Below are 22,281 nucleotides of genomic sequence, written 5' to 3'. Positions count from 1 at the left end.
CGTGGGAGACCCGGGTTCGATTCCCGGCGGGAGCTCATGTGGTTCGGATACCACGTTAATCAGTAGGTCCCGTCTCATGTAGCCTCGCTGCTGAAAGGGACGTTAAATCCAGAATCACCTCAACTCACAAACCAATACTCGACTCGACTTACACAGCATTTCCATCTATGTATGTATACACGTGCTATTTGCGAAAATAAATCCTTTTTTTTTTTTTTTTAAAAAAAAAAGGTAAATATTTTAGTTAATGTGTGACGCTAATGCTCATAGTAAACTGTCTCGCTAATAGATGTTGCTCCTTGCGCTATCGAGTGTTAACTCTGTAGGCAATTTTCTGATTTAAAACTATTGTGACGATTTATTTGTCATCCCTCATTAACTTTTGAGCATTTGATTATATTTGTAACGTTTTCATTACTTCTCCATTCGAAACAATTTCTTTGAATAAAACCGTAAATTTTGAAAATATACAACTGAGAAACAAAGTAGTATGAGAGGACTTCATATATAAGTTGACAAGATGCCACATTATTTATATTTCTTGTTTAAGACTGCCAGATATGAGAAGGAAGCAATGAGAGCCTTATTATTTGGTGTAACTCCAGCATTACCTTGATACGATAAAGGGGTTGAATGGTGAAAAATTCTTATGATTACCGATCATTAGTATAGCCTACGAGACGAGATGAGACGAGACAGAATTTTCGTGACGAGGCAGTGCTTTTCCAATCGGAACAAATACACTTTTCGAGACGGCAGCTCTTTCACAACACCATTCAGACATGAAACACAAAAAAGGCCTGTCCAGTTGTAATGATGTGAACACACTTTGGAGGAGATGGCTGAAATTCAGCTCAAATGTCGAAGAGACTATATAGATTTTATATTTGAAAAGCAAGTTGCTCTAAAGTGGCTGGAACATAGGCCTAATAAAAAAATCACAAAACATTAACATTAATGTCAATGGAAAATCAAACGAAAAACAGATAATTCCTCCACTTATCTCAGCCTAAAGAGGGAGATGGCTGAAAATCAGTTTAAATATAGAACCTATTATGAACACTCATGTCCAAAATTATTGTCGCATGTCTATAAATCTCGGGTGCTTGTACAAAGGGTGTTAAGTCAAACAATGCGTTTTTTGGGGGAAAATTGAATTGAAAGTTTAAAAAAAATCATGCAAAATCAGGGTATAGAAAAAAACACTTCTTTAATATAAGATTTGTTAAGAGACATCTGTCTACAAACATTGTGTATTATTTCGATAATTGAGTATAATATTTTTTATGCTTATAAGAGAACAATAAAATGCGCTGTTCGAAAAATTCTTACTTATCCCATTTTGACAACACCCTTTGTACAGTACAAGCACCGAGAAATATGTTGTTGTAGGAATATAATTTGATAACGAATTCGCCCGGTATTTCTTATAATGTTAGTATATGTATAAACGGTAAAGACATGTCAAAAGAGCAGTAAATAAGAACAATAAAACGAAAATAAAACTATCTTGTCCATTTAGCAACATTTTGTTTTACTCGTTCTAATTTTCGTATTTATAATTCTTTTCCTATGAAATTTACCACAAATATACCTTTCCCGATTACACACGTAGTATCAGTATTAAAAATATCCTGCAAAATCATTATCAAATTATATTCTTAGAAGAAGACAGTTATAGATATGCGACAATCATTTTGGACATGAAGTGTTAGTGTACATTCTACATTCAAAAAAGAAATTGTCCTAAAATGGATGGAACATAGTAAAAAAATAATCATGAAACATGTGCACTAAAGTCGGTGGAAAATCAATTAAAAAAATTGAAATTGGCCACATATTAAAAAAAAAACTATAATGAGGAGATGGCTAATTGAAAACTTATTGTAAAGACATTATGAAGAGCTTAAAAACGATGTTATAGCATGCAAAGTAAATATGGATAAAACATTGTCAAAAGTCAAATTGTTTGAGTAAAATCAATAATAAACTATATGGATCATCCTCGAATTACCCAGGGCGCCCCACGCAGGGGTTACCTGCTTGAAATATCTCACATCTGGATTTGGAATCTCCAGACTTGATTTGGCACGCAACATGACTTTTTACTTAATCACGTGATACAGTCTGGTCCTAATGGCAAACTGGATCGGCCCTTTGATCTCACGGGAACCTCATCAACCTTATTAACATTCAAGGTTCCGAATAATCGATTACATCACAAAACAGATGACCAATATTCATGAAGGTAACTTGTCAGTGTAGTCTAATAATTCAGCTTTATCGTGGCTAGGTGGTTAGCGTACACGTCTGTGGCACCGGAGACCTGGATTCGATTCCCGGCGGGAATTGATGTGGTTCGGATCCTACGTTAAGCTGTAGTACCATGTCTCGTGCACGCTTGCTGCTGAAAGGAACACTAAACTTTAGTTAACTTATGCAGCTGACTAACTGATCCAGTAGTTAGGCATAATAATGTGAAATGTAATAACGTCTTTGGATAATGTCACATCAGGAAAATAGAATTAGTTGCGCGTTCTGCAAAGGAGTCTTGGCTATTACACTAGTGGAAAGACTGTTACCTGAACAAAATAATAATAATATTGACTTTGTTCTACAATAATAGCTAGAAGTTGTACGTTTCAAGTTGGTAGTAGTTGTAAACTGCCCCGATTTGTGAAAAACAAGATTCAACGAAACAACAACAGTAATAATGTAAGAAGTAAAATATAAGAAACTTAGAGATTACTAGTGCCTGCGTTGCAGAGACATTTTCCTTTATGTTCGGAAAATATTAGAAAGGAAGTATGTTCCTCGTTCTTTTGACGCATACTAAATCAATATGTTAAGGACAGGATTGTGATAAGAAGACCTTTTGCTGACAACAGCAGATATTTCATGACCCTTCATATAGAAAAGCGTACGATACAAGCCTAATGAAAATGGCGCTTTTTCTACAATACACTGCTCAAAATATATTGAAATAATAAAGAAAGAAAATCACATATTTGTTGAACTAACATAAATATCCTTGCTTTTTTATAACGTTCAATGAAATTACATTTGTCATTATTGCTGTTGCTGTTATCTTCCTTGTAAAGAGTATAACAGCAGAACGTTAAACTTAGAATGAACATTTTTATATTTTACGGAGTTGAGATTAAATAGTTCTGCTACAAATATTATTAGCATTTGACGAAAACAAAATTGCCTAAAGGGGGACACTGCCAATCGATAGATGTCTTGGAGGTGAACAAAATGACATGGGTGAGTGTAGATTCTCATGAGTAGTTTTTGAGAAATCCCTTTTTTCTTCGTAAACCTAAAAATTGAGGTTGTACACAGCAAAAAAAATGGTGTGTAAACGGTTCAATTCGTCTACTGCTGTTAAAGTGTTTGTTTAACACCAACACCATCGCCTTCCTAGGACAGTGGTTCTCAACCTTTTTTGACTAATGGCACATTTTACTGAACGTCCAGTACATCGCAACACACTTATTTTTATTATAAAAAAATAATACCTACTATTATAGTGAAACCTATTAGTTTTTATAATGACTGTATATAGTACTGAGCGTTATTGCTACTGCTGTACGAGTCAACAGTCTATCTCGATTTTAACTAATTATTATTAAATTCTTCATGATTTTTAAATTCTAAAATTTCGAGACACACCTTAGGGTACTGCGTGACACACCAGTGTGTCGCGACACATCGGTTGGGAACCACTGTTTTAGGATATTATAAATATCTAATATTTAGTGGGAGGAAATGGGAGAACTGCGAGAAAAAACATGCACACGGTGTTTGTCTATCACAAAGCTCCCTTGGTGGAAGCTGGAATCGAACCAGAGATGACTTCTGCCTCTGAACCATCGTAGCCCGCTGTAAAAACATTTTGCGTGGTTGGTTTTTGGTTTAACGCTCCTTTTGAGTAATGAGGGTATGTGAAACAAACCTATAGCTTAACGTTGGATCGAAGCTAGATTGGCTCCTCCTACCAAGTCTCCCTTGTTGGTAAAACTAGGGAGGCTCGAATAGGCAGAAATCTTTTTTTTTTTTTAATAGTTATTCGGTCTGAAGTAAGGGGGGCGCGGTGGCTCAGTTGTAGAGCGTTCACCTTTGGTGCATGGTGTTCTCGGTTCAATTCCAGCTCGCACCAAGTGAACTTCGTGGTGGACAAACACCGTGTGCGTGGGTTTTCTCGAGGTTCTGTTTCATTCCACCATTTCTTTCATTTCTAATCATCTTTGTCTCCTTTAGCCTAGCCAGCATAACCGTGGGGCGTAAAACTTAAAAGATTTCATTTTCATTTTCGGTCTGAAGTAAGAAGACATTTTTAATTTTTTTAACATAGCTTTGGGAACATTAACGATTGTAGCAGATGATTAGATTAAATAGTCTGAATTAGTTATTTGTATTTACGCGCACGAAATAGACTGACAGAGGTTGGTATACTGTCAATAGAAGCAAAAGCTATGGTTTGCGTGATGGTGTCTAGAAGTGAGTGCAGATAAGATGAAGTTCGTGATGTCAATATATCTGGAAACATCGCAGTTCAATCAGTAATAATGTAAGCAACATGAATAAATTAAATTATACATAATGTTTTAAATAAGAAAAATCAGCGTATTGCAAATAAAAAAGGCAATTAATTAATGGAAGGAAGTTAATGTTACTACTTAGTGTAAGAAAAAAGTACCACCATTAATATAGAAGAACTTAAAAATAGTAATTACACGCCTGAATAGAGAAATGAAGGTTTTGAGAATATTTGTTTCAAAACCTTGATCAATAAAGGGGTGAATTCACGAAATTACACGCTGTGGAACTTTACAGTAGCTTTAGGTCATTTAATATCGTACAGATAATAAGATCATGAAGTCTCAGATTGGCGGAAAAATACGCGCGGGAGCGTAGAGTTATCAGGAAGCAGCGTTACCAAACTCAGAAAAAGCGAAAACCATACGCAAAATAGGAATAGACCGTTTTATTCTCCAGAGAACCGTACAGTTACATGAAAGCAGTTTTCTTTTTAAGCATACGTAATTTTTTTAAATATTATTTAGCCAGTCATGTTTATCGTTTTGCATTGCAATTATGGATGCATCCGACAACTGGGAGCGGAGCGATCGCCACGCAACGAGGATTTTTGCAGACAGATGGAGAGTCTACACACAATATTATACCTTAGTGAGGATCCCCGTATCACGTTGGCCGCCCCCTCCCCACTTGTACATCATTGCATCTGTTGGGTGTGATTTTCTGTGTAGTGTTTTGACCCGACAACGGTATATTTCTTCATTCATGAAATATTTTGTATTATATCGACGCCTTCGCCGCTCTTTCAACGCCTTTCACGTGAAAACGGTGCCGTTTACGATCCATGTTCATTAAACATGTTTTTGCATAATTCCATATCTAGTATCACCTTTGCCAATTTATTTTTTTTTTTTTTTTTGTGTGTGTGTGTGTATTTATTATCTTCCCACCCTGTATAACATGCAGATACATATAAAAAAGGTTCCATGATATGTAGTGTAACAAAATTGTAATCCATTACAATAAATTTAAGACTCAGGCAGCTTAGATAGCAACAGAATACATACAATCATAGACGATGTTGAGAGCATGACGAAACAGGCGACTAACCTATACTAATTCTAGTGGAATAAATTGACAGATAATTAATTAATTTAGTTGGTATTTATATTTCTAATATACACAGTTGAAATTCTGAATTTTATTGGAATAACATTTTTGATAATACGAATGACACCTTTAGTTAATTTGTCATAACAGTATATGGAGACAAAACGTAAAGGGAAAAGGGATTCGACAATCCGGCAACACTGCGATATAAGAATCGTTTATCATTGGCTACTGCTTATGCAGCTTTGTTTGAAAAGATTTTGTATAGTTTGGTATTTCTCTTTTCTCAGTAATTGTTTTTATGCAGACGATTATTTTAAAAAAAAAAGTAATAAAAAAACTTTTTCCAGGGGTAGTTATGACTCACTTGTCTTATTCTATTCCTAACTTGAACAGAAATTCTTTCTGTATTGTTTATCATTGACAAGAATTGGTCTTATAATTTTATCAAAACTTGTGACTCATCTATTGACAAACTTCGTCATGCGACACGTTTCTGAATACAGTAAAGGAATGCTTTTTATGTATGAAAAACACTTTGCAGGAAGGGGGGAGGAAAGATAATGCAATAGAACAAGTTGGACTGAATATGACTGGCTCGCTTGCACCTGCAGCTGTGCTTTACAGACAAAGCATTCTTAAAATATTTTTGCATGGTTATGTTTCGCTTCTAATTAGCTAACTAACCCTATATAACATGTAAAAACCGAAGTTTATCATCTTATTTAAAACAAAAACTGACGATTAATTTCTATATGTGTCAGCCAATCAAGTCAACAGTGTTCACTGCCCACCTAAGTGCAGTGTTTCTTTCAGAAAAAAAAAAAAATGTTTGGGGGAGCCACACTTATTATTCGGAGAGACACACATTATTTTCACACGGCACTATTCTATTTATTATTATATTATTGACGTATTATTTTGGTCTCCTCCGAAGGTGGGACACTTTCAGAGGTCCGGGGAGCAGTAACTCCCAAATAACATGTCTGGAAGAAACATTGCCAAAGTGTATCCAAAGGCCTCCGCTTCGACACTGATTAGAACCTTATTCACCCCATGTGCCACAGTACCGTACTGATCAGCTCATTGCATTTTATATAATTTCTTATTGTTATCCATCGGGTAGACTTAGTTTCTTTATTATTTGTTCTTATTGTGTTTTTACTTATATCTTAAGCTCGGAAGAGCCGAAGCAAATAAACCCATAAACTATAATAGAACCCATAACCGTAATAGAATGTTATACTTGATCAATGCAGGAGTGTATACCTACTTCTGTGCCACCTTATATATTTTGTATGAAAGTAAGAATGTCGCTTATCCAAGACGTGTTATTCTTATCCGTATGATTTTTGATGTGCTGCAACTAAAATTATGAAGCTATGCGTTATGTCATCTTTTGACTGTTTCATTATTGTTTCTATTTGTAGTTGCTCAATTTTCGTCCAAATTTTGTTACCCTCAGCTTTTGTTCTTCCATGAGATTTTGCAACCAATTTTCAGAGCCTTACGCTATAACAGACAGAGAATTATGCTTTTGTAGTTCTCATATCTTTAATTATTAGTGACGAAAAATCTTCGGTATGAAGTAATGATATGCATTTCTCTATTAATATCATTTTCCCATCGTTGACTTCGTTCTTATTGGATCACGGTAGCGAGCCTTAAAAGCTTGTAATATTAGTATGTACGCCTGTCGTTTATTCCGCACGATTATTCTTGAACAAAAGCGATTTATTGTAGTAGTACCAATTTTAAATTTTATTTTCAAGTTAAATCTAATTTTTATTTTTAATTATAAAATAAAAAATACAAAAATAAATTCATTTATAAACAGTTGTATTTAAAAAATTAATTCACAATATAATTGTTATACAATCATGTCTATAAATTTGTTTTATGCGCCTATAACAGCTTTACTTACATAATTAAACTCATTACAAAAAGCTAGCACAAACATCCTTTTTTAAAACCTAAATTTTAAAATTTATTTTAAAACTTTTAAAACCCAAACTCAAAATACTTTATTATTGCACGTGGCTTTACATCACGTTTACAAGCTATTAAATTATTAACCTCAGCAAAAATTCTAATATAAAAAATTAAATAATTCCAAAAAAAAAAAGAGGCAAAATTCCAACAAATCCAAAAGTTAATATAATTTAAATAATTCACAAAGTTAAATTAATATCTTTATCTATCATTATCATAAACATAACAACTCCTATTAAATTTAATACCGCCAAAACAATGGGTATTTAGCATAACCACCATATAACTAATAAAAACTACTAATTATCAATACTCTATTTCCAAAATAATAATTTACGAACAACTAAAACCACATTAAAATCAAAGCTAAACAGCAATCAATAACATAAAAATAAAAGTTTTATTCTTATTAAAACATACCAAATATACATTAAAAAATCTATTTATGCTAAACTTACCAAATGCATAAAATAATTCATTCACAAACACATAAATTTACATTAAAAATTAACTCTATTAAAGCTCTTTTTAAATTTAATATATAAAATTTAATTATTATACCTCTCACTATACGCCCCAAATTAAAACCTAAAATTAAAACAATCTCATATAACAACATTATTTATTTATTTTCAGTAGATAACTAGAGTAGTTATCTTGACCGAGTTCAATAATAGTCAATTTTCACGGATAACAGTGACTTTTAACGATTGCTATCAATACGATACTCGTATCCCATTCATTCATAAATGTAAGTTTCGCGCAACGCTAATATGCAACCCTCAAAACACTTAAGAATTACAGGTCACATAAATACCTAGGCGGAAACATTTAGGCATTCTTAATCCTTATTATAAATGCAAACCTATTTATTGATAAATGTAGGCTACGTTTTGCGTTATGATGTTATTGTCTTGGGTAGAGTTTATTATGATTATGACAAAGTGTTAGAGCCGCGGAAACATGTGTAATTGATGTACGAACTAGCTGGACGACCCGGATTCACTTTGCCTCTGTAGAATGGGGTACTTCTTAGAAGGTAAAGGCGGCCGAAGACTATCGAGTGTTGGGTTATCTCCACCCTCATATGACATGCCCAAAATAAGGGGGGCCTTTTACATATAAGTACTTAAATATCCTCTACACTATAATTAACTGCATAGGTATTTGTAAAAGAAGTGAATACATGATGATCGTTATTGCACACATTGTATTCATTTTAATAGTGTTTGGAATGCTTGGTGTTTTATACTTTTAAAAAAATGTTGTGCACAGTATGTATCATAATTGAATATTTTACACAAGGCATGAATTTCACTCACACGCACACACACACACACACACACACACACACACACACACACACACGCACATATATACAGAGTGTTCAAAAAGTCTCTATACACTTGAATTGTCACATATTCAAAGCAACGAGAAAATTATTTTACTCAAAATTTATTATATTTTATGGCATAAAAGCACTATGTACAGGGCGTAGCATATATACACACATTTTCACAGTAGCTTCCAAACAGCCCCCATGAGCCTCCAAACATGCTTGCACACGATTCAGGTGTATAGAGACTTTTTGAACGCTCTGTATATTCCCTTTATATTGAAGAAGGGGCATGGTGCCTCAGTGGTAGATGATGGCTTACCTCTGGTGCGTGAGGTACCTGGTTCAATCCTCGTCCAAATAAGCTTGTAATAGACAACATCGTGTCCATGGGTTTTCTCGGGGTAGTCGCATTTCCTTCAACATTTCATTCCACTAATTCTTCCATTATCATTCATTTGCCTTAATCATCCGTCTCCTTTAGCCTAAAGGGCATAATCTGGGTAAGCTAAACTGAAAGATTTTGTGTATTAAAAAAAATAATGCCGTAAAATCAATACAAACTAACCTTATAACATTTGTTTCTAATTGTAGTACATTCGTCTATCAAAATAAATAAATAAACCCCTGTTTCTATCTTCATGTCCATTCGAAAAAATTCTCGAGTAGGAAAAAGTTAACCCTGCTAAGGATGAAAATTCTCTTCACCAGGGGAGAGAAATTGGTTAGGGGGGAAATCCCTGACATCTCCCGTCAGTTTCATCACTAGTTTTACATATTGTTTTTGTGTAAAAAAAAAAAAAAAACGTACGTTTAAGGAGGTTGCAAGCTCTTCTCTCAAAAGATAATTTTTTAGAGGTTTAATACCTATTTTTTAATCTGGAAACACTAGAAGCTCGCAGGAAAGTTCTATGTTCCATCGGTGAAAATAGGATTTTCATTGCGGTGCGATTGGGAGGAGTTACATTTCACCCGGCGAAATTATGGTAGACTTCCAAAATTTATGAACTTAATATTGGAATTGGAAGTGTTAGATAATCGTTCTAAGGTGAATCTATATGAAAGAATAATTGCTCAATACCTACTAAACATTTTGCTCTAAGGGATCAGAGTAGCAAATTTATACAGCTTCCGTTTAACCTTCCCCTAAGATAAGGGCAAATATATATTGCAGCGTTTCCCAACCGGTGTGCCGCGAGGAAATCGAAACAAATTATTAATTCTATAGGAATCAAATTGCAAGACATAAGGGAAAATGTATATTTGTATTTCACATTACTATGAACCTCTACTGTAAATCTACAATTTTAAGTTTCATACTGTGTTACTTTTCTGTACATTTTTAATGTTGGAAAACGTATTATCATTGTCATGACCATTATTGCTTGTTTATTGTTGCAGACTATTTCGTAACTTGAAATTCAATAAATTCAACAAAGCAAATATGCATACAAATTACCTACATTTGTGTTTTAAAAGTATAGGAGATTGTGTATTTATTCGTTATTTAGTGATCTTCCATTTTAGTTAAAGGTTAGATACAGTTTTCGAAAGAGAAAGTGTATTTTTAAAAACCCGAGTCCTATATTTCATTGCAATTGTTTTCTATTATAAAATTAAAATGAAAAATAAGCATAATGATTTACCACGGGGGGAAATCAGTGATCGAGCTTTCTTCTCTGTAAGGAGATCAGTAATCACATAAAAATACCACGGTACTTTATATTTACAAATTATATATATATATATATATATATATATATATATATATATATATATATATATATGGGTGTGCCGCGAGAATTCAAGTTACACCTATAGTGTGCCGCAAGTTGAAAAAGGTTGGGAAACGCTGATATATTGGGTAGTGAGTGATCCCTTATATCAAATTAAAGAAAAACTTGCGAAATATCTGGTTTTGAAACGTCCTAGCCTGAAAACTATGGGACCTATCGCAAGCGGTTCAAGGAGTTACACAGAAACTAGCATGCAATCTATCTAAATATACCATGTTTTGGAATCGTCTACTACCGGCGAGAAGAATGCTCAACTAGTACTTAAAAGTGCATTCCCGTACTCTAACTTCCTTTTATACAATTCGTTTCCCCGGCACCAGAATATTCCGAAACATAGATATTTAGATAAAGCGTGTACTAATTCCTGTGTAAGTCCATGTACTGCTTCGGATAGGTCCTATAGTTTTAAAGGCAGGGTGTTTTAAAATGTGATGTTCTGTCTTTTTTAGAGTATGTAATTCTCAAAACAGGCGTTTTTCGACCCATGTTTATTAAGTAGCAGACTTAATATTGGACTAAAGAAGTTAATCAAGTGCTATGTATGGTGCATTGGACTGTTTGATTCAGAGACTTGAACATTAAGAAAGTTAGAGAGTTTCGAAATTAGGTGTTGGAAGAGGATGGGGAAGATAAAATAGACAGAAAGTAAGAAATAAGGATGTTTTAAAAGGGATAGGAGAAAAGAGAACGCTTCTAGCCATGTCGCTTCGTAGGAAGGCCAATTGGACTGGACACATCTTGTGAAGAAATTTGTTTTCTTCATCCCGCCATAGAAGGAAAGATGAAAGGAAAGTGAGGAATAGGAAGAAGTGAAACGCAACTGATCGATGATTTGAAAAACAAGAAAATATTGGGAGTTACGAGAGAAAGCTGAAGATTGAGAAACGTGGAAGAAACATTTCCAGGCACAAATAAAAAATGAAAAAAAAACTTTAGTCCCAGTACCTGCTGAAAGGGATGATAATAATAATAATAATAATAATAATAATAATAATAATAATAATAATAATAATAATAATAATAATAATAAATAATAGTGTGAAATGATTTGCGCATCTTTAAACGTTGATAAATGCTCTTCATTGTGTTCGTAGAATCATTTTATCCATTTATAGTTTTGGTGTATTAATGTTGCACACGAAGCTTGAGAAATTTCTCGACTCGTCTCAAAAACGAGACGAGAATTGTGATGTTTCTCGTCTTGTTGTCGATACCCTAGTATCAGCACAGAAAAAAAAATACATATGTGCCCTTATCGGGAATCTAGCAAGGGAGCTCATAAATCAGACACGCGCACTAACCATCTGGTTACGTGGGATTACATGAGTGATGTCACTATCTTTAATTTCTTGGAGGTACAAAGAAATACTTTTTGGAAGCAGCTATTTTTTGTATACTGAAAACAATAGTTTTATATTGAGTTGAATTTCAGTTTAGCGTCCCTTTCAGCAGCGAGGCTATGTGAGACGTGGACCTACTGATTAACGTGGAATCCGAACCACATGAGCTCCCGCCGGGAATCGAACCCGGGTCTCCCGCGCCAAAGGCGCGTACGCTAACCGCTTAGCCACGGAGGAGCTCTAGTTTTATATTGACCTACATTACAATTCAACATGTCGAAGAGGGAGGTGTAGCCACTAGGAGCGCCTGTCCCTTTGCCTTCCCTCTTGGATTACATCTTATATGTTCCAATATATTGAAATAATCATAAGCAAGCGTATAGTCATTTTGTCTATACAATTTACTCATGCAGAACATTTGTTCGTGTGTAGGCAGCAAATATTCGCACTGGAATTAACAGAATGTTTTGTAGGAATGTATTGCGAAATAATAATAAAACAATGTTTTCCATTCCATTGACGTTCGTCCTCTGTTTTGTTGTATATCACGGTTCTGTTCGTAAGCTAAACTTAAGTGTAGAAGTTAGAAGTGTTTTTCTTTCTTTCTTTCTTTCTTTTTGTAATTTTAGGTAGCGATAAAAAAATCTCGCTGTATAAAGTGGAAATAAGTACAGTGTTTTATTATGTAATGTAATCTCTTTAGAATGTATAGTGAGAAAAGGGTGAACGAACATGCAGCCTTGTGTAACACCCTCGTGGAGTGCCGTTTTTATTTTTTTTCCTATCTTTTTTAGAAAAGTATATTTTGTCAGTGAGTTTGTCAGCAATTCTACATACGTGTAAGCATACACATACACACACACACACACACTTGCAAGTACACGCAAGATGATGATACGTCCACGCGCGCACGCTAGGAGGTTGTAGATCCAATGAAAAGCCGCCTGGAGACTAAGAGAAACTGCCCCTCCCGGCTTTAGCTGCTTCTCCTCCCTCGGTGCTTGCAGTGGAACAATCCGGATGATTGTGCTGGTCGGGAGCTTGTGTGTGTATGTGTGTGTGTTTGTGTCTTTCACATGGGATTTCGCTGCAAGTTTGGAGAAGCTCGAAAGAGTAGCAGACAGAGAATATCGCAGAGGCCTTTTTTCTAATGGGGGAAAAGAGAAACACATACTCGTTGATTTGAAAGATACGTATTTGAACATTCGCTTTGAAACATAAGGAAATAGCAATGTCTGCTTAAAAGCAAAAAATACCATTTGACTCTTTTTCTCCGCCTCGAATAGAAGTGACAAAATCCATGGTTATCAAAGGAAAAGTGGTTCAAATTGCACGGAACTCTCCTTTGATTGATGTAGGTGGTTCTTGTTTGAATGTTTCCATGTGTTTGTTACGTTAAGACATAATGTATGTTACGTGTACCCACTTGTGCATGATTAAGTAAAACTATTGGTGAATGAAGTGCTAAGTATGGATGAAAATTGAAGACTAATCTTGTTTGTGTGTGTGTAATGTAATGAAAACAGTGTAGTTGAATATGAGTATAGTAGTGACAGCAAAATCGGAAACAAAACATACAGATATAGAAGAAGGATAGTAGTGAGACAAATGACTGTATCATGCAGAATATGAAGTGAATGCAAGAATTGATAGCTTCGTGCAGAAAGTATTTGTTTCATGGAGAGGTACAGTAAATTTCATTTTTTTTTTTTTAAAGTAACTTGTAAGTAAAGTACTGTACAATGTGAAATTTAAAAATCGCGACTTCGAATCTCATGGATCGATCTTGATTGAGATTTTCGAGGATTTCTTTCAGTCTCAGGTGAATGTAGAGCTGATACTTACACCCTAAAGATTTTCTTCCAGTTATTTCCTAATGTTTCGTTGTTTCCAGCGAAAAACAATAAGTTCATTTGTATATGGAATCACGTAACTAAATGAAATACGGTATCAAAATGTAAAAGTCGTACCAATACAATTTTTGTCGGGCTACTCTTTTATAAACATAAACATTCTCATCTATCAACCAGACGTTACCGGGTTCCCCAGACAACTTTCAAGGTTTTCTCCTTTCCTACCTGGCGAATGCTGCCATGACTCTCGTAAGATAAAACCCTGGTCTATTTCCTGTCAGAAATTTCTTATCTTACAGTGACCGTCTCGCAATATATGAATCACTTTAATACTGTTCGGCTCTTACATAATTAGCTATCTTGAAATAAAATGAAATTTTTATTCCACCCACGGGTATGCCCTTGAGGAGGCTGAAGGAGACGAATAATTAACGAAAATAAATCATTGTGAAATTTGATTTTTTTGTGCTCCTCCACTGAAAATCGAACCCGACTTGCCACTAAGCCAATGGGAAGGGTAATTGGCTGTCCTGTTAATTCCTAAAAGATGTACAAGATTCATGTACCGGAACAAGGAGAACGTCAAGAATATTAGGAATATTCTCATTCACTCCAATAAATGAAAATTTTGGCTAAGTTGCTATTAAGCAGTAAATAATATCACGAAGGTGTGTAGCTATCATTTTTTTTTTCTTTTTTTTTGTCAACAAACTGCTGGTTCAGATTTTGTCATGTTCGTCATTATAGTGAAATGTTCAGAAAAAAAAAGGCTGATCTTTTCCGATCTTCTCTTAATAATAAATACACCGAAGACAAAACACACGACGGAATAAAAGTTTCGGAGCCGCAGTGACCCGGTGTTCACCTCAGTTGCATGGGGTCCTTAGTTCGATCCCAGCTTGCGCCAAGTGAGCTTTGCGGTTGACAAACACTGTGTGCGTGGGTTTTCTCGGAGTTGTCCCTTTTCTCCCACTTTTGTCATTCCACCACTTCATTCATTTCTCATCAGTCTCTTTTAGCCTAGCCGGCATACTCGTGAGACGTAAAGATTTCATTTAATTTTCAGACGGAATAAAACTTGTGCAGTAGTAAGTATTTACATAAAAATGTTTCTAACTCGTTCAAAAGTAGGAAAATTTTCTTTGCTCAATAACTTTTGATTGATTGATTTGATGTTGTTCTCGCTCAGCAATCAAACTCGGGACCCCTCCCCCCCACACACACACACAAAGCATGCGCGTTGCCATTCGGCCATGAACGGGTTCCTGATATCACAGATGAGTGAGACGAGTTTTCGTAATTTAAGCAGAAAATAGTTTTCTTTTTATGTTCGACTCTAATTCGTCAACATGTATAGACGTACTGAGAGAAGAAATGGACTTTCAAACTTGACTGTATAACGATTCCGAAAATACTTTCTCTTAGAAACAATCTTTATGTAATTCTTTGGGTCGAATTTTCGGAATTCACGGACATAATTTTTGTTTTCTGGTACCTATTATTATTATTATTATTATTATTATTATTATTATTATTATTATTATTATTATTATTGTGAAATGTTTAAAGAAAACAAATAACGTCTGTAATTTAGAGGTATAGGATTTATTTAAAAGACAGCAATTTATTTCATCACTTAATACTATTGTTAAGAGAGAGAGAGAGAGAGAGAGAGAGAGAGAGAGAGAGAGAGAGAGAGAGAGAGAGAGAGAAAGAAAGAAAGAAAGAAATTGGGCAGATTTTGATTGTCTGGACAAAAGTAGTTTCATTTGTTTGTTGTTTATTAGTGAATAACCTTATAAACGGAAACTATTTTTATTAGAAATAAAATTGGAGATGTTTGGCGTAAGTTTGCATATTGAAAGGCGCCATCACGGGATTCGACAAATGAAACTTGGTTAAAAAGTCAAGATGACCAACCGCGGGATTCAAAACGAAGACCTCGGGACCCTGAAGCTAGTATGTAATATTTCTCTCCTGAAAGTAGCTTAGCGGTGAGAAGAATTGTAAACAGTCGAAGAAAACCCGTGGAGTCTTTTGTGCTGCTCGTCCACCTCAGATTTACTGGTAAGGGATCGAACCACAAACTCTTCGCCCTAGTAGTAGTGTATCCATCCGAACCACCCTTACTTACGCTTTATTCTGTACCATATTCACCTACAGCGGTGCTCATCCCCCCCCCCCTCGAGTGCTTGCGTGTAATTCCACCTTAAATTTACTATCACCTCCCGCAAAAGAAAAAAAAAGTGGAAAAGGCCGGAAGGGGTTTGACAAAACCAGGACAACTTTAAATTTTACTCAATTTCGGAACTCTGTCTTAGCGTTCTTAAAAGCCTCATTATGGTATAATTAAAGTGCCATGGTGCCATTTTGAATAAACAATTACACCCCCACCCAACAGAATCATGGGCTCAACCTTCGCCATAAAACCTACCCGTGAGCACTCCTGTTCAGCTATTTATTTTAAGAAATTAGTGTAACGTAGTATTCTTTTGTTTAAGAGGCCCCATCACGGCGATATTAAAATGCCGCTAATTTTACAGTAATTATGTGATATCTTCAAATAGATAAAAGATAATCGAAATGTGGAACAAGAGCGCCCTAGACAATATTATTTTACGTGAGATACTGTTATCACGACTGACTTAATATGCTTTCGATTTCCAGCCATTAAGAAAATCGCCACTTACTTTCGCGTTTCTAAATGGTTGTAAACGGAAAGCTACTAGCAGACTCGTGATAACGGAAACTCATGCAAAATAATATTGTCTCTAGGGCGCTCTTGTTCCACATTTCGATTATCTTTTATCTGTTTGAAGATATCACATAATTACTGTAAAATTAGCGGTATTTTAATTTCGCAGTGATTAGACCTCTTAAACTAAGTACCAGGATTATATTATTATTATTATTATTATTATTATTATTATTATTATTATTATTATTATTATTATTTTGCTTTTAAATGTATTGTTCAACTTGAATCATAGATTAGTTGTGCGGAGAGTTTAGTTTTGTGGGGATTTCACGTAGAAGGAAGAAATCGAGAGCAAGAAAAAGACCGGATGCGTCCGTACGCGTCTTTTTTCTCCCTTCTACTCACACGTCTTCCTTGCTCGCGCGTTCGTTCAATGAACAATGCGCCACTTCAGCGCCAACGCAATTTGTAAGAGAGTCGTTCAGCGTTTGAACCATCGCTTTGTTGTATGTTTGCGTGGGGAATCGATCCAAGTACCTTTCATACATGATATAGTAACAAAATTTATTTCAAAGAGGAATATTAATATTGAAGTGACTGTTAAATAGTTGCAGGTTCAGTCATTCTAATTTAAGATCATATTGATCTTTACGTATCCTCAAAGATTACGATTTGGCGTGGGAGACCCGGATTCGTTTCCTGGTGGGAACTCATGTGGTATAGATTCCACGTTAAGTTGTAGATCCACGTCTCATATAGCCTGGCTGCTGAAAGGGACGCTACACTGAAAACTCAAATCAAATTGAAAGATTACGTATAGCAAATTCAAATTCGAAAGCTTCTGGTGAATTTTCTATGGTTAGGTATTTCGCTCAGCTTGACTTTCTCAGAAATCACCTCATACTTGCTATTTATGTATTTGTGTCCCCCCCCCCTCCGACATGAGAAGTATAGTATGCGGCGAAACAAACAGTACTGAAATCACATCGTTGACATTTATTTATTTGTTGTATAACATAATGAAACATGGGAAATGTTGTCAAATGGGTGCGAACTAAATGGTACTCAACACATATTGTAAATTTAAAAGGAATCACGCCTGTACATTATTCATAATGGTCCTGTAGATCGATGAACATGTTAGTGAACACGGGTTGCTGGAACGACGAAACAAATAACTGAATCTTGTCTCTTAAATCTGGTATAGTGGTAGGAGGCTATCTGTTCGGAAAATTGCTTTCTTCAGCATACCCCTTATGTAGGTATCACGCATCCTCTGCCGTGGGGTCAGGGGAGTGGGAAGGATATGGAAAGTCCGTTCCACGGGAAATCAAGCAATGTTCAAACTCTTGTGGGCAGAAGGAAACTGACTCATTTACAGTGGGCAGTAGCTCCATCTTGCTGCATCCATTGTTGTAACGACAGATATTTGGTGCAACAAAATCCGCTCAAATCATGCAAGAATGGGTCAATAATCAACTATCGACTGTTTTAGCGATCAATGTTCACATGATTCTCATCGAATCTTCATCTTCATATGCCATAGCTCCAGAGCAATACAGTAGATGTGTGCACTCATCTTCAGTAAGACAATGCGTCACACCGTATGAGCGGAAATAGTGTTCGACAATAAACATTTTCTCCTCTGTTATAAGTAACATTATCTTCGTGCCAACTGCACACTACGCTAGTCCACACACACCTGACGACCCAAGCTCATACCACATTGCACCTGCGCGAATTTCAGTACTGTTTGTTTTGCCGCATACTGTACTTAAAAAAAAAAAAATCCAAGACGAGATACAATATAATTCTCGTCTCGTTTTCGAAAACGAGTTGCAACGCAATCCACCCAAGTCTTGAATCTCAAGCATTGTTTAGTGTTGTATTATGCATAATATAAATTGATAAAGTGATTGACGTTTAGAGATAAAACAGGTCATTACACAATATACTGGAACTGTAAATAAGGGTTAAATATAATGTCACACCGTTCGTGGATCAAGCTTTCTAAGTTCTAGATAAAATTAGACAAAAAGAAAGAATATATTTTCTACATAAATTTACAAGACGAGAAAGAATTCAAGAGTTGAGACGAGACTTTTGCAAAATGTACGAGACTAGACGAGAAAAGCTTATTTCTCGTCTCGTGGTAAACGAAGGAAATAAACTATTTGTATTCTTCCATTTCAATTTTATGGAATTTTATGTCTGCATTGATTAGGAAATTTATATAAAAATAGTACAAATTTTAATAAAATAGAGAGATAAATAAACTCCCTTAGTTGTTCATTTGGAGGGGAAAATTGTTAGAACGAAACATTCGTTCTGGTAAAATCGATTGGTTGTAGACGTGTGGTGCTGTGCTATTCGAGCCTAGTGTGTGTAAGAATCAGTGTGTAAAATACAATGCAAAACAATGTCTGCTCGTTTTCAGGTGTATCTTTTATCCGTAACTCAGTATCCAGGTATATTGTTTAATTTGTGCATATACCGTAGTGGGGAAAACAAGGAAACCGGTTTCCTTAGATACCCAGAGGGTTAGTCATATTCTATTTTTGTGCCAGAGTGTAATAGGGGGAAAAAGGAAAGAAATGCTTCATCCATCTAAATATTAGTTTTTTTTAAGTGTTTTAAAAGCACTGACTGGACTTTGATATTAGTATACTATTTTGGATATATTAACAATTACTTATAGCAAGAATGATTTTGTTTATTTCCTCGAAGCAAAATTTCTCGAGAAATGTATTGATCACACTATCTGTTCAAAATAAGTTCAGCCATTTCTTTGTTATGGCCGTAGTCGATGTTTCCCCGCTGTCAGATAATATGCCTTTCAATTATGATGTTAGAACTCACTCGTAGATTGAGGCTATCCTGCGAACAAGAAACCTGGGTTTGATTTTCGGCAGGAACACATGTGGTTCGGCTCCCTGTAAGTCTGTGTCTCAAATAGCGTCGGTGCTGAAAGGGATGCTAAATCCCAATCCAAATGACCAATCAGTAATGATGATTAAAACTTAGGCGTGACTTGGCAGATATGAAAACCATCTTAAAATATCGATCACTTTGTAGTTTGCATTTAATAAAGTCTATTATTTTCATCCTTTTTTGGTTTTCTTCAATAGTAATAAAAAGTCAAAGGTTACAGTATATAACGGACCGGCGCTAGGCAATTTGCTGTTTCTCATTTCTCCAGAAAGAACAAATCTTAAAAGCTACAATTTTAAGAATGCTACCCCATTATGAACAGCGAAGGGGACGGAAAAGCCACTCGCACTCAGAAAGGCCTAAACAATACTCTTATAATCTCGTTATATCTGTTATTCTTTTTAAATAATAATCTATTATGTTAGTGAACGATAAAGCAAACGAACCCACAGAGGAAAGATGGTAATCTTTTTTTTTTTTTTTCTTATAGAATTCAATATCGAGCTTCAATTTCAGCATGTCAGTTTGCGATTCCAGTACAACTAGCCCTTTTATCTTTATTTTGTTATTTTCCTTCTACATCTTTAAATAAAAAAAAATAAAATAAAACTTGTTTTCTGCTTGGAACTTGTTTGTGACAAAAGACAAGACTAGTTTTCCTATCAAAACTGTGATAACTAACTAAATGGAACAGGTGTTCGAGAATTCAGTTCTTATATTTGACAGCAATCAAGCAATTTATGCTGGGATTTCTTTGACCATGTGCTTCAGCACTGTCCATCTGACCGTAAACTAATGCGACCTAAACATGATTTATGAATGTAGTATTTAAATAGAAGGTCAGCTTAGTAAATTTAACTCCCATCAACATTAAGTCTGTTTCCAACAAGAAATGCTTATTTTAAATAATATAGTTATGACAGATTTTGCCACCCCGTGCAAATGCTCGTGTTGCACATATGGTAGAGCCGGAGCTGAGTATATATATGTATCGTGTGCGATCTACAGAACTCACCAGATTTTAACCGAACTTGGTAACGACATTGATTTGCTTAATCTTTTTTTTTTTTTTTTTTTTATGTATGCAGAGTTTTGTTCCAGTAGATATTTGGACTTAGTCAAATTTTTGGAGAAAAAAAATTGCTAATTGATATTTAGAATAAATCTGAGTTTTGTGTCCTGGACATAGATGTCAAAACTCGCGAGCCAGACGCTCGTGAGCTCGGTACTGGCGCTCAACCGGGCTCAAGCTTAATAAGTGAGCGCGAGTCTAACTGAGGGAAGTGAACCCGAACGCAAGTGAGCGCGAGCCCAACTGAGGGAAGTGAACCCGAACACAAGTGAGCGCGAGTTGCAATAAAATATAAGTAAGTGCATGCTTGTGTGAGTGGGAGCTCAATTAAGATTAGTGAGCGCGAGCTCGAGCAAGACAGTGCAAAATGGCCATCTATGGTCCTGGATCACCAAAATAAAAAAGGACGAAATAATCTATTAACGTAAGCACCGAAACGCGACTGAGCTGCTGGTATCCGGTGTAGTTGAAGGTGTGACATTACAGAGCATCACGCAATCTCAATCTTTTCAGTATAGATATTTCCCATCCTACTGTCTCACCTCCAAGACAGCTGGGTTGGAGAACTACGCCATCAACCCCAGCATGTTTAGAAAAGTTAAAAATTAAGTATATGTAGCATGTACTTATAATAATTTGTTAAAGTCAATGAAAAGCCTTTTTCTTAGGCAATCAGGAAACTCATTACTTCTTTTGATTCTGCAATATTTTGAGAAAGGTGAAGAAGGGAATTAATGAATACTTTTTTTAAAGATTCGAGTAATAAACGTCCTGTATCTTGTACTGCAGGAGACATTACTTCCTTACTGACGTCTCTCTGGCGTGAATTTGTCTCCATAGCAACGAAGCATCCCAACCACTAAGGAAGCCTTACAGTTATGAAGGGAGAAAGATAGTTGCCACACAGATTCAAGACGCGGTTACGTGAGAAGCAGTTGCACCCTGCTTCACAACATGAAACGTAAGATGTCAGTACCAAGTAATTTCTTTCTCAATCAGTAATGATTTCAGGGGCAGCCCAGAGGGATTCTTTTTCTCCCCGGGCAAATCTCCAATTGTGCTCAACAAGGATCACCAGTATTTTTTTTTCAGAACTACTTTTAACCCTTTGCACATTGAAATTCCTCCGGAGGAAATAGTCTGAAATCACCTCTGCTCACAGTATAGTAAGTACAATAAAATAATAGGACGAAAATAAGTGAAATTACTAGTTTAACGTCCCACACTTATGCCCTTTGGACTAAATGCGACGGACGATTAATGACAGTGAATGATTGAGAGAATTGGTAGAATAAAAATGTGGGAGGAAACCGGTGAACACCGAGAAATCCACGAACACGATCTGCTAGAGATGGAACAAGGGACTTCTCGCACCAATGATCAGTGCTTTACCACTGAGCCACAGTATTCCCCCTCCGCAAATATTAGTACGAGTTACATATATACTATGTCTCACTAAGAAAATGGTTTCAGTTTCAGTTTACTTATCTTTTATCAAACCGATTATATATGAGCGGTGGACATACAGTTCAACATGGAGTCTGAACCACCTGAGCTCTTACTTCAAACCGAAAACGTTAAAATCATTTTGCCGCGGGGAAGATCGTCTGT

General features: G+C 35.6%; 1 protein-coding gene across 6 annotated transcripts in view; it reads left to right on the top strand.

Annotated features, from left to right (window-relative positions):
• The window catches only part of LOC145668831 (uncharacterized), a 273,421-nt gene that overhangs the window by 181,674 nt on the left and 69,466 nt on the right, over positions 1-22,281 (top strand). Inside the window, exon 1 of one of the 6 annotated variants that reach the window (XM_081737014.1) lies at positions 13,140-13,801. The exons of the other annotated variants lie outside the window; for them this stretch is intronic. The gene's annotated coding sequence lies outside the window, so the exon portion shown is untranslated. Of the gene's footprint in view, positions 1-13,139; positions 13,802-22,281 lie in introns of those variants that run through there. 6 annotated transcript variants of the gene reach the window in all.

Source organism: Thermobia domestica, chromosome 13 (assembly GCF_964235325.1).
Source record: "Thermobia domestica chromosome 13, izTheDome1.hap1.1, whole genome shotgun sequence".
Lineage (NCBI taxonomy): Eukaryota > Metazoa > Arthropoda > Insecta > Zygentoma > Lepismatidae > Thermobia > Thermobia domestica.
This window is presented reverse-complemented; position numbering and strand designations above follow the sequence as displayed.